This window comes from Ambystoma mexicanum, chromosome 6p, assembly GCF_040938575.1.
Source record: "Ambystoma mexicanum isolate Mex_15411 chromosome 6p, UKY_AmexF1_1, whole genome shotgun sequence".
NCBI classification, from domain to species: domain Eukaryota; kingdom Metazoa; phylum Chordata; class Amphibia; order Caudata; family Ambystomatidae; genus Ambystoma; species Ambystoma mexicanum.
This window is the reverse complement of record NC_090935.1, coordinates 981,235,235-981,247,495: the sequence shown is the minus strand read 5'-3', so window position 1 is coordinate 981,247,495 and position 12,261 is coordinate 981,235,235.

The following is a 12,261-nucleotide window of genomic DNA, read 5'->3' as shown; positions in this document are numbered from 1 at the left end:
AACAACATGACATCAAAACACATTGATGTGTTGATATATAGACATTTTGAAAAGGGAAGAAAAACATTGGAAGAAAAGGAGAGAGGAAAAGACGAGAGAGGTAAGTAGCTGGTTAGAATTGGGCTTGTGGTGAAATAGATTGAGGTAATTGCCTCTTACCCAGTTGCGGTTTGCTGTGTGCCCTCCGTGGGGTTCTGTATTGTAAACTGTCCTTTACGGCAGTCCTGGCTCCTGTTGGGCCCTGAGAGAGAAGGAATTACAGGGGGTTGAAGGGATAGGTGGGATCTTGAAAAGGGGAAAGATCCCCCCATGGTGCGTCACTGTTCCCATTCGTTTATTTTAAGTTTAAGTTGGCTGTGATCATTGCACAGGAAACCGGTGGAAAACATCAAGGGCTTTTCCTGAATAGCCCTTGTGTAGTTTCACCTGTTGTGCGCGTTGGCAGTATTAATAGTAGTAATATCTAATTGGATGGTCCTAGATGTACATCAGGGGCCCTTTGGACGAGTGCTCCTGTGTGTACCCAGCCATAGATAGATCGCAGTTATCTTCCTGTTGTTGAGAAGTGAGAAATAGGGAATTTTTTTAAAAATAAAAACCTGCGCTAATGCTAAACATTGTCCTTGGGTGAGCAAGGATGCGTGCTGTCCCCAGATTGGGAGGCTTACCTGTATGCTTTGTCTGGCGTCCCCGGCGGTGCTCTGCTGCTTCTGCACACCGCGCCGGGCGGCGCCATAAGAACTGTTTGTTGACTCACGTTGGTCTCCGGCCGCGCATGCGCGAGGGGTAGTGTCTTGGCGCTGGTCCCGGCGCATGCGCGTGGTAGTAAGCAGATTGCGCATGCGCCGCGGATCAGCGAAAGACCTCGAGAGTGCTTGTGAGTTGGAATTGGGGATCGGGGGTGGGTTGGTCCTAGCCAATGGCTATGTAGCAGAAGGGATCTGGGTGGAGTGACTTGATTGATGGTGTATTGAGAGTCTCTGGGGGTCGAAAAGTGGAACCTGAGTGGGTAATACCTTGGAAGAATGAATATCGATTATGCCCATTGGTGAAGTGCATAATTGTGAATAAGCGCGTATTGTGGCATCAGTTACTAGTTGCCCAATTGTGGGGTCAATTTGGATTATGGTGTGTGTGGCTACAAGAAAGGAGGGGCTCAGTAAGGACGAGCATATCAAGTCGCAATTAGAAACATTTCCCAGCATGTCATATAGCAGAGCACCAACACTAAGGACCTTACTGAGCCCCTCCTTTCTTGTAGACAAACGTATCACGGCACAGGACTGGCTCAGTAAAACAACACCAATTGGTTTCACGAAATGCGGGACATGCTCAATGTATGCGACACAGACTAAATGTGCTAAATTCTCAGGCTGCCCAATCTTCAACATCACTGAACACATTAATTGTAGAAGCAAATTTGTAATATATGCAATTATCTGTGTTTGCAACAAAATATACATATGCAGCACCATCCGGGAGACACGCTTCAGGATTAGAGAACATATGAACAGCATATATTCACAGGACCCCAAACTGCCATTGGCAAACCACTGGCAGAGGAACCACCAAATGGAAAACAAAAGTGACATAAGGTTCATCGGACTAAAGACGGTCCGGCTGGGCCCAAGAGGAGGAGACAGAATCCGAAAACTGAGACAAGAGGAAGCACGTTTAATTTGTCATTTCAGATGTGTGAAAAATGGCCTCAACAAAGACCATGATTTAAATGTCTTCCTGTAAACTTCATGCTCCTCCTTTCCTACATCCTTTCTGACTTCTGACTTCTAATCTCCAACCCCCACAGGGACCATTGATCCTAGTCATGGGCACAACACGGCCCAATAAGCGACCATGCCACACACACCATAATCCAAATTGACCCCACAATTGGGCAACTAGTAACTGATGCCACAATACGCGCTTATTCACAATTATGCACTTCACCAATGGGCATAATCGATATTCATTCTTCCAAGGTATTACCCACTCAGGTTCCACTTTTCGACCCCCAGAGACTCTCAATACACCATCAATCAAGTCACTCCACCCAGATCCCTTCTGCTACATAGCCATTGGCTAGGACCAACCCACCCCCGATCCCCAATTCCAACTCACAAGCACTCTCGAGGTCTTTCGCTGATCCGCGGCGCATGCGCAATCTGCTTACTACCACGCGCATGCGCCGGGACCAGCGCCAAGACACTACCCCTCGCGCATGCGCGGCCGGAGACCAACGTGAGTCAACAAACAGTTCTTATGGCGCCGCCCGGCGCGGTGTGCAGAAGCAGCAGAGCACCGCCGGGGACGCCAGACAAAGCATACAGGTAAGCCTCCCAATCTGGGGACAGCACGCATCCTTGCTCACCCAAGGACAATGTTTAGCATTAGCGCAGGTTTTTATTTTTAAAAAAATTCCCTATTTCTCACTTCTCAACAACAGGAAGATAACTGCGATCTATCTATGGCTGGGTACACACAGGAGCACTCGTCCAAAGGGCCCCTGATGTACATCTAGGACCATCCAATTAGATATTACTACTATTAATACTGCCAACGCGCACAACAGGTGAAACTACACAAGGGCTATTCAGGAAAAGCCCTTGATGTTTTCCACCGGTTTCCTGTGCAATGATCACAGCCAACTTAAACTTAAAATAAACGAATGGGAACAGTGACGCACCATGGGGGGATCTTTCCCCTTTTCAAGATCCCACCTATCCCTTCAACCCCCTGTAATTCCTTCTCTCTCAGGGCCCAACAGGAGCCAGGACTGCCGTAAAGGACAGTTTACAATACAGAACCCCACGGAGGGCACACAGCAAACCGCAACTGGGTAAGAGGCAATTACCTCAATCTATTTCACCACAAGCCCAATTCTAACCAGCTACTTACCTCTCTCGTCTTTTCCTCTCTCCTTTTCTTCCAATGTTTTTCTTCCCTTTTCAAAATGTCTATATATCAACACATCAATGTGTTTTGATGTCATGTTGTTACCTATCACTATGTTTGCACATCACCTAAAACACCACGACTGAAAAATTGTAATATTTCACTACCTGATCACTAATTGAATATTGTTCAGCCTTGAGAACGACCGTAAGGTCGAAACACGTGTCGGCTGACCTCAACTTGCTTAACAAAGGTCTTAATAGTGTTTCTCATAAACACATGTATTTAGAAACAATCACCGGAAAACACCGAACAATAAACGAATTAACTTCGTACCAACCAAAGTGTTGAAAATATTTATTTTTAGCAAGATAGCCGGGAGCAACAAACCCTTCTCTTTCAACACAAATTTAACTTTCCTGATTTATTATCATTTACTCTGCTGAAGATCCATTTTCATTTTTGTGATTCTCTTTTTCTTTAAACACGGAGAATGTTATCCAAATTCGTTATTCAAAGAAAACCTCCCAACGTTAACCTCCTTCAAATAGTGGGAAATGTTCTTACCATTGCGTCATATTCCCAAATGAATCGAATGCTCATCCTGTCTGTACGTGGCATCCAGCCTGTATGATAGACGCCATCATAAGAGTGGACATTGTCACCCTGTTCTACATTTGGCATAATGACGTCATCATGTCCTGGAGAAATTTTTATAGTCCATTTTTAATATTGTATTCCTTCTTAGACAGCAGATATGTTTATTCCATTTCAACAGATAAGAGATTTTGGATCTTAATTGAAAATATTTGATCAAACTCCTTAACGTAATTCAATGTTAATCTGAAAACATGTCTTGTCATAATGTACTGACTGCAGTCACACTCTTATTGCTGACATACATCATTACCTTGGGGAATAGATGCAAAATGAGGCAGAATTCTTCAGCATCAAGGTACCAGGGTAATTAAAGAATACATTTTTCCCAAGAGGAAGACAGGCTAAATAGTTTTCCACTTTATAATGATAGGGGAGTAATCAACTGATCATTTTGCACATCCATTAAGATTCCACTCTATTTTGCACCCACAGTAGGCCACATTGACGGCACCCCATAAAATATCAACCACCTTGTGATTATTGCCCACAACATGTTTCACCAATTGATGTTTTTGTAGCGGATATATGACTGGTGTTCAGTTATCCTCACTTGAATTGCTCTAGCCTTCTGAATGATATCTTGAAGCCCACAAGGGTATTCAGTGCAGTAAATTACTTTGCAGCATATACAATTGGTCATAGTTCTTAAATATACAATTCCTTAATCAATACTCTGAAAGAGTTATTTTTCTGCTAACAAAATCTGAAGCATCACCCTGGTTGTAGGTGATGTGCATTGTCTTCATTTTGAAGCTCGCAAGGGGATCCCTATTACTTTCCTTGTCCTTCTCTGGTCTCTCTCTACCCTAGGACAGGCAACCCCTGCTCTCCTGCGTTCTTCCCCATGTGCTTATCTTACTACACTCCTTACTTTCCTCTCCCACGCTCACAGTCTGTCTTCTCCCTCTCTCACTCTCTCTCCTGCCTACAACCACTACCCACCACCTACTTTCCAAAACCCCTCTCTTCCAGCACTAGCCCTATCTCCCACGCTCCCCCACGCTTGCACTAGTTTCCAGGCTCTCATTCTCTCTCTCTCTGACATTTAATTCCTTCATCCATTCTCCCCAAGGGGGAACCTCCTCCATGTGTGGCTGGGGAGGTGAGCCCACTCCTCAACCCCTAGCTAGGGGTCGAGGCAAGTGGGACCTCACCAGGATCAACTCCCCCTTTGGTGACAATGACTCCCATTCCCATGAGGAACTCCAGATGCCTTCCATGTGAAGCCGTACATGAAACTATCTAATACACCCAATCATTATTACAAGTTCCATGACTGGGATGAATATAAAGTGAACATATACCATTATCAAAGGCAAAGAGAAGCTGTCCCTTTAAATCACAATCTCCAATGGACAGTGCCGAGTACATTGTAGAGAGAGGAGACACCAGGAGGAGGCAGCGAAAGAGAGGAATCAAAGACAGACTGAGGAAGCCCCCTGTATGGAGAACACCTGAAGGAGGCAGAGATGATGCGGACGGAGATGCCTGCGAAATTCAGAACTGCTTCGACCTGAAGAAGGGCGCGCTGGAAGCTTGGGATTAAGAGAAACAGGGAGTCGAGACAGCTGGACCATAGAGTTTGGTGGTGGCGTGACCACAAAGCAATCGTGGTAGACAGGCCGCCTACTCTACTTCAGAGAGGAAGTACCAAAAAAAAAGAATTACCTACAGCGGTATCAAGAAGCCAAGCAGGAGACTGAAATGCACATGAAGCGGACATCATGGAAAACAAATGGAGAAACAAACCAAAGGATTGAAAAGGTTGCAAGTACCTATGAGCACAAGAGAGACGTTCCCCTACAATACTGAAGGTAACAAGAAGAACGGGAATCCCAGGAAGCCAAAAGGGACTCTTTATAGAAGTAAAAAAACTGAACCCAGTACAAATGACGGAAGTGTGGAAAACAAGTTGATAAAGTTGAACTATATTAATGTGGTAAAGAGAAACACAGAAAGCACCAAGAGGGAAAGGAATATAACATGGGTGTTAATAACTTGAGAAAAGGGGGAGACCACCCAATATCCAAGAGACAAAGAATGCCATAGAATAAATAGAGACACTTTTAAATTAAAGATAACAGCAATCCCTAAAATAAACCATATACAAGAAAGTCCACTTTGGGAAAAGAGGAACCACAAGAACACTCAGAATATGATAATAAAGAGAGAAGGATTATGACAAAAGCAAGGCAAAACCCTAACAAAGAGGATTAAAAGATAATCAATGCCTTAAAGGAGTTGAAGTAACTAATACAGAAAATAACAAAAGACTATTTAAGTATTGTATATTGATCAGATCTCGGGGAGAAAAGAGAATTTATGTGTAAAAGTACAACTACGAGGAGAAAGGAGTAATTCTCCTGACGTTAGTTGATTAAAATAGTGGGAGGGGCAGTTAGGTTAGTTTTGGACAGCAGACTGATCCTTTTGGACATTTATTCATGACTGAATAGCACCTTAGTTAGTAAAGTAGGTAGCGAACACCCCACAGTGATAGTGAAAGATAGCCTTCTTTTTATTCTTTAATAAACACATGGCAAAAATGTTCTCAGAGAGTCATTGTCCTTCTTCTGACTCGCCACACCCACTATTCCCTTTCCCACTGTAAACTATTTCTCAAATTCACACAACACTGCACACTACACCACCTCAATTGGTAGCACTATCTCACATCCAACACATTACCTGCACTCTATGAAAACACCACCACGGTCCTTTTTTCACTCATGTTCACCTTCCGGCTTCTGCCTGCTAGTCTCTCAGTCCACCATCTTGTAGAAGAGGAACCAAGTGCCTCCACCGGAAGTCCCATCCCCATTTTGCCTATATGTCGGCAACCGGAAATTGTGACATGCGCAAAGCCAATAATGGTACCCATACCATGAAGAGCCATTGAAACAAGGTATCCATTGAGAAAACCCTATGTGATGTAGCCGCAAAGAAATCACAATCTTCTGAAGGAAATTCCAGAAAAAGTGTGAAGATAACGGAAAGAGAAGACTGGCAACATCAAATGAAGCAGAAATGATGCACCCAGAAGAGATGCCAATGAAGAGAGTACATAGACCTTATAATATAATGTTCAAAAACTGCTGCAACAACAGCAAAAACGAGTTGCACTCTCCAAAGTCCTTACTCAACCCACAAATCAGAGTCCATTTCTTAATACAAAACATTTCTTTATTGGTGCTCCATAAGCACAAAACAAGTTAAAAATCCATAAAATATGGTATTAGCAGAAAAGTAACTGAACATTCGCCCAGCATAACGAGTTTCGCGACCTCCGCGTCGCTTGTTCACATAGCCAGCTTGTGAAAATGAGTGTATACTTATAGGAGGAGTTGGTGATCACCAGCCAAGTGGCAACATAGTTGTAGGACTCAGAAGTCAATGTCAAAACAGTCGGCCATATTGTAATGTCCTCAGTGTAACCAAATGTATAAACTTGCACATCTATTAATAAAACATACAATACTTGCAGATATTATATTACCCAATCAGAGTAAATGATTTTCCTCTTAATATCACACAATGTGAGACATGGTTTTGTGTATGTGAAACATTTTTCAAAACACAATACATATTACTCTGTTTCTGTTAGTGTTTGTAGGTGAGCATGCATAGTATGGACTGGAAAACTACAAGCAGCTTTCCCCACAAGCGTCTAGGCAATTCATTTCTTGCATTAGATCCAGATTGCGGTGCTCAAGGCAGTCCTAATGCGATCTCGATGTACAAGGCAGTCCTAATGCAAACTTGTGTATGGCCAATTATATAATGGCAAGATGGTGCCCTCCTATGTTTAACAAATACAATTATACAACTAATTATAAGAGCTAGTCTTTTTTAGATATTAATCTTAACAATCCACAGTGTGATGTTAACTATTGGCTTAATTTATCGCTTCCCATGGTGTTCGCCAACCCTGAACACAATGATAATATGCATCGAAATGCAATGAGCCATAATTGGCAGAGGTTTAAAATGACATAAAAAAATGCCAAACGCCTAGTGGCATACTACTCTTATTGAGCGACCCAGGATTAAAGTGCAAATATGATAAATGCAAATGCATGGTTCACAAAGTGTGTACAATTGTGCAATGTTTGCAAATAAAGTGACGTGTATGATGCAGCAAGCTCTAATTGATATTTCTTTCAAAGAAGAAGCAAAATTCCATAAAAAGCAACATACATGATTAAACAGTAAAGTGACAAGTGCACCAGCACAAGCTCAAATCATTAATTAGAGAGACCATCACATAGTTTGTAGATGCATGTCACGAGACAATCTTCATTTCAAATAGCACATGCCATCATCCACTATCTCAGACCAAAAGTGCAAGTTCTCGCAATAAAGTGACGAGTGCTTAACTTCATATTGGCATCATAACTCATTGAAATGCCAAATGCCATACACAGTAGATGTAAAGTGCAAATGCTACTAGTGAATCGTTTCCATAAAAAAACATCCCGCCTATCCGATGGAAGATGACCCTCCACTCGATGTCAATGTCCTCAAGATGTGCAACACAAATACAATAACACCACAACACATACAATGAACATACTGATCTGTGGACCTGCAGGAAAAACCCTGTACACTTCTGAATAACAGACACCACTATATCCCTTCCTGCTATATACACTCTCAGAGAAGAAAAAAGAAAGTAAAAGCACCACTGATATTCCCAAAAAATCTCAATGATAATAACTTGCAGCCAAAAAAAGAACAACAAAATGTACAAGAAAGAAATATATGCTGTTCCTTCACTAACAGTGACAAGCGCAAAACATATACCTTAGCAAGGATCAAAAGAGAAAGGCCTAATGAGGAGAAAGAAAAGAAAAGAAAAAAGTAAATTAGAAGAATATCCAGGAGGCCAGTAGAGATATATATGCATATATGATGTCCTTTCATCACCTATGAAGAACAGCATGCCAAAAGAAGGAGGAAAACGAAAAGAAAGGAAGAGCACCAAGCTAAATCCATTTATGCAGTAGATATCAGTATCTCTATTCATATGACAACAACAATGGATGGAACAATTTTTTGATGTACAATGGTGAATTAATAATGTGTATCTAATCACTGTAAAACATGAATCCATCATTGGTCACCATTATTGTCCTAAAAATGTATACAGTTCCTGGTCAGCGCTGGGTCCTTTCAGATTTTTACTCTCCAAATCTAAAATGCAGCGTGTGTCCTGTTGTCTTAACACCCGCTCTATGTCCCCTCCATGTGTGTTGACTCCCATCCCACGTACACCAAAGAATTCAAATCCTTCTAGGGATCCTTTATGGAAGTCAGCAAAGTGTTTGGCCACAGGATAATTCACATATTTTTTTTGGTTTATAGTGATATAATCGAAAACAAAAAGGTCGAAAGTCAAATGGTCGCAAAAAAAAGGTAGAAAAAAAAATCGAATTTTTTTTATGATTTTTTTCTCGAAATGGGGGGGTTCCCCCCCAAACCCCTCTTTTTTGTTTTTTTGTTTTTTATCCATTTTTTTTTATTCCCGGACCCCAAAATAAATATATAATTAAAAAAAGAGAAATTCTACTTTTTTTTTGTTCAACATTTATTTTTCGACATTTTTGTCTTTCGACCTTTTATTTTCGATATTTTGACTGCACACCATTTTTTTTTTCTTGATGGCTCGTACATGTTGTTGTATGCATACTTTTAACTTACACTTAGTGCTCCCTATGTACCATTTATGACAGGTACATTGTAGGATGTACACCACATAGTCGGAGACACATGTGATCTTATCCAATATGAGTATACTTTCTCCCAAAACCGGATGTCTGCAATACCCACAGTTCAAAGAATACTTACTCATGCTGCATCCAGTACATTTGGAAAAACCTGTTCTCTGATCTTGTAGCCACTGCCGGATATCCACCAGTGCGACTGGTTTCACATAGCTACTGACCAATTTGTCCTTGATACAATTATTACGTCTAAAACTGATATCAGGATTAGCATTCAACTTGCTCATCATGTCAACATCCCCTAACAGTACCTTCCAATGTCTCTTGAGTATATGGCGTACAGACTGTGCCTCTGTGCTGAAGGTGAGTATGAGTCGTGTCACCATTTCCTCCGAATTGGATTTAATTTGACTGTTTGAAACGGTGAGGAGATTCAGTCTATCACATAGTCGTGCCTTAATATAGGCACGTGCAATGATCTGTTTAGAGTACCCTTGTTCTTTAAAACCCCATGCAGTGATGCTACTTTCTTTGTCAAAAACCTCCATGGTGGAACGATTTCTCTGCAAGCGAATAAACTCACCAAACGGTATACTCCATAATAAATTCTTAGCATGCCCGCTGCGTGTATTCCATGGGGCATTAGCCCCTGTTGGTTTCCTGTGTAATTCCGTGGTTAGCTTTTGATTTGACATCAAGGTATGTGAGACAGGTAAAACTATCGGTTTCAGTGAATCTTAGATTGTATCGATTCATATTGAGTAACTTAAGAAACTCCACCCAAACCTTTTCCGTTCCTTTCCATACAATAAACAAATCATCAATAAAGCAAAGCCATACTATGATATTCTCAGTAATGGCCTCATTTTCTTCTGTCCAAACACGTGTCTTCTCCCAAAAGCCCATGCTCAAATTAGCATATGGGGGTGCGAATCTAGTACCCATCACAGTGCCCTGTAATTGACGGAAATATTCATTCTTGAACATGAACACATCCAAAATCATCATAGTGTGTTGTAGATAATTAAGAGACTGAGTATTCAAGTAATATTTTATATGTGTACATAAAATCTGGATGTTCCATGACGCATTTTAGCAAATTTGGACCAGGTGAATAGAAGGGCTGAAAGTGTGGCGCAATTGAATAGAACAACTGACGGTGACAGAAGATTTGAGAAGGCTTTTCTGACCCAGTGTCAAGGTGTGGGGCAGCCAACAAACTGGTTATCTCTTCAAGGGGATACAATGAATGTGAGAAGCAAGATAAGCTCCTGTTGAGGTGTAATGGAAAAACACTAGAAGTGCCAGGTTTTATTCATTTAATATAGTTAAATGCGAAGAAGGAGCTCAAAACATGGTCTCCTGTCACATGTTTAGATGAAAATAGACTTTGGGCAAGCTACAACGAGACCTGAAGATAAGGCCATGCTAACACTCGCTTTTATTCTCAGGCACAGTGATCCTTTGCAGGGCCAAGTTCAAAGGACTAATTGAATGGCAGACAGTCGGAGTGATGATGGATGGTGGGCTAATTAGGTGGGGAGGTATGGTCAAGTCCAACCCTTCAGCACCTAGGGTACCAGCTTGCGTGCTGCTAGCAAGTGGAATATTCCAGAAGTGTATGAGCTTGCCAGCCAATTGAGAGGGCCACGTAGCAAAGAGCCCTATAGTTTGGAAGCCAATGAAACGTTGTGTATTTTTATGACACAGAAGATGACTTGCACTAAGAGTGGACATAGCTGTCCACCTGACTGTAGAGACCCAATCAGAACCCATCCCTATTTAGAAAGTATACTTAGATGTTCCCCTTAAGCCTATCAAAAACCTCCATAGGTTTTCTTATTTTGCCACGTAGTATGTTGTCAATGATGATGATTGCTATAAAACTGTGTTTTTTCATGTGAATCATTGAGAGAATGCTTGTGTGGCATCCGTTGATGCCCGTTGTACTTCCTGTTTTAGATAATTGTTAATAAAACAGCTACAGTTTTGCCAGCTTCCTTAGTCGGTCTGATTATTGGAGCAAGAGTAAGATCTTCATCCCCATCCATCCATAGAGTTCTACTTTGTTTTAAAAGGTCTACGAGTTCACTTGGTAGCAGAAAGAGAATGGTTCAGGCTCATTGGTAAGTAGGTCTTTAGTTTTTGAAAAATCGGACACCCTCTGCCATCTAGTCGGAGGATCGCAAGGTTTCCTGTGGAGAGCAGCCGATATAGAACTCTTGCAAGAAAAATTGATACAGGTGGGACGGGTGCCTCTTCACAAAATCTCTCCTGGTTACCACAGGCACTGAGCAGATCGAAGATGACAGTGGTCAGTTGGAGGAGGGGGCGATCCCAAAGGTCTTGAGCTGAAAAACTAATGGTGAGTAGATTGAGGGATTGGCAAAGTAAGGGAATGGAGTTGTGGTGATAGAGAAAAGTAACAGGGGCTTTGCTTAGTACATGATGAGATGTGTGTGAACGAGGAGCTTTCTATAGAGCCCAGTTTCCTAGCTCGAGGAGCTTTAGAAGGAGTAATTTCAAATCCCAAGTGGGTACTTAGGCGGCACATACACAGGTAAACAGGTTTATGATAAGGAATGACTCAAACTCCAATCGGAGTGTTTTAGGGGTTAAGAGAAAAGGAGTACCATGGTGAGCTATATGTAAAGTTGACTAGTCTGTCTGTTTGTGTATTGTGTAATTGAAAAGAAGTGTTGAAGAGCGACAAGATAAAATTGTGAGGTTAAAGAAGAGATAAAAAGTAGTAACCTATTTTTTTGCCATTGTCGGCGCCGACTGAACCAGATAGGCTGAGATCATTAGAAAGTAGAGGCTTTGAGGGGCGAGGTTGGAGCGCACTCGTATTAATTGTTTTTCTGAAACATATCTGTGTAACTAAACGGTATGTATTGACAGTCAATTGTAACTTGTCACAAAGGGGGATATTACTCCACTTATGCACCTGTGCAAGACACTGCCAAATCACGCACCCAAGCTTAAA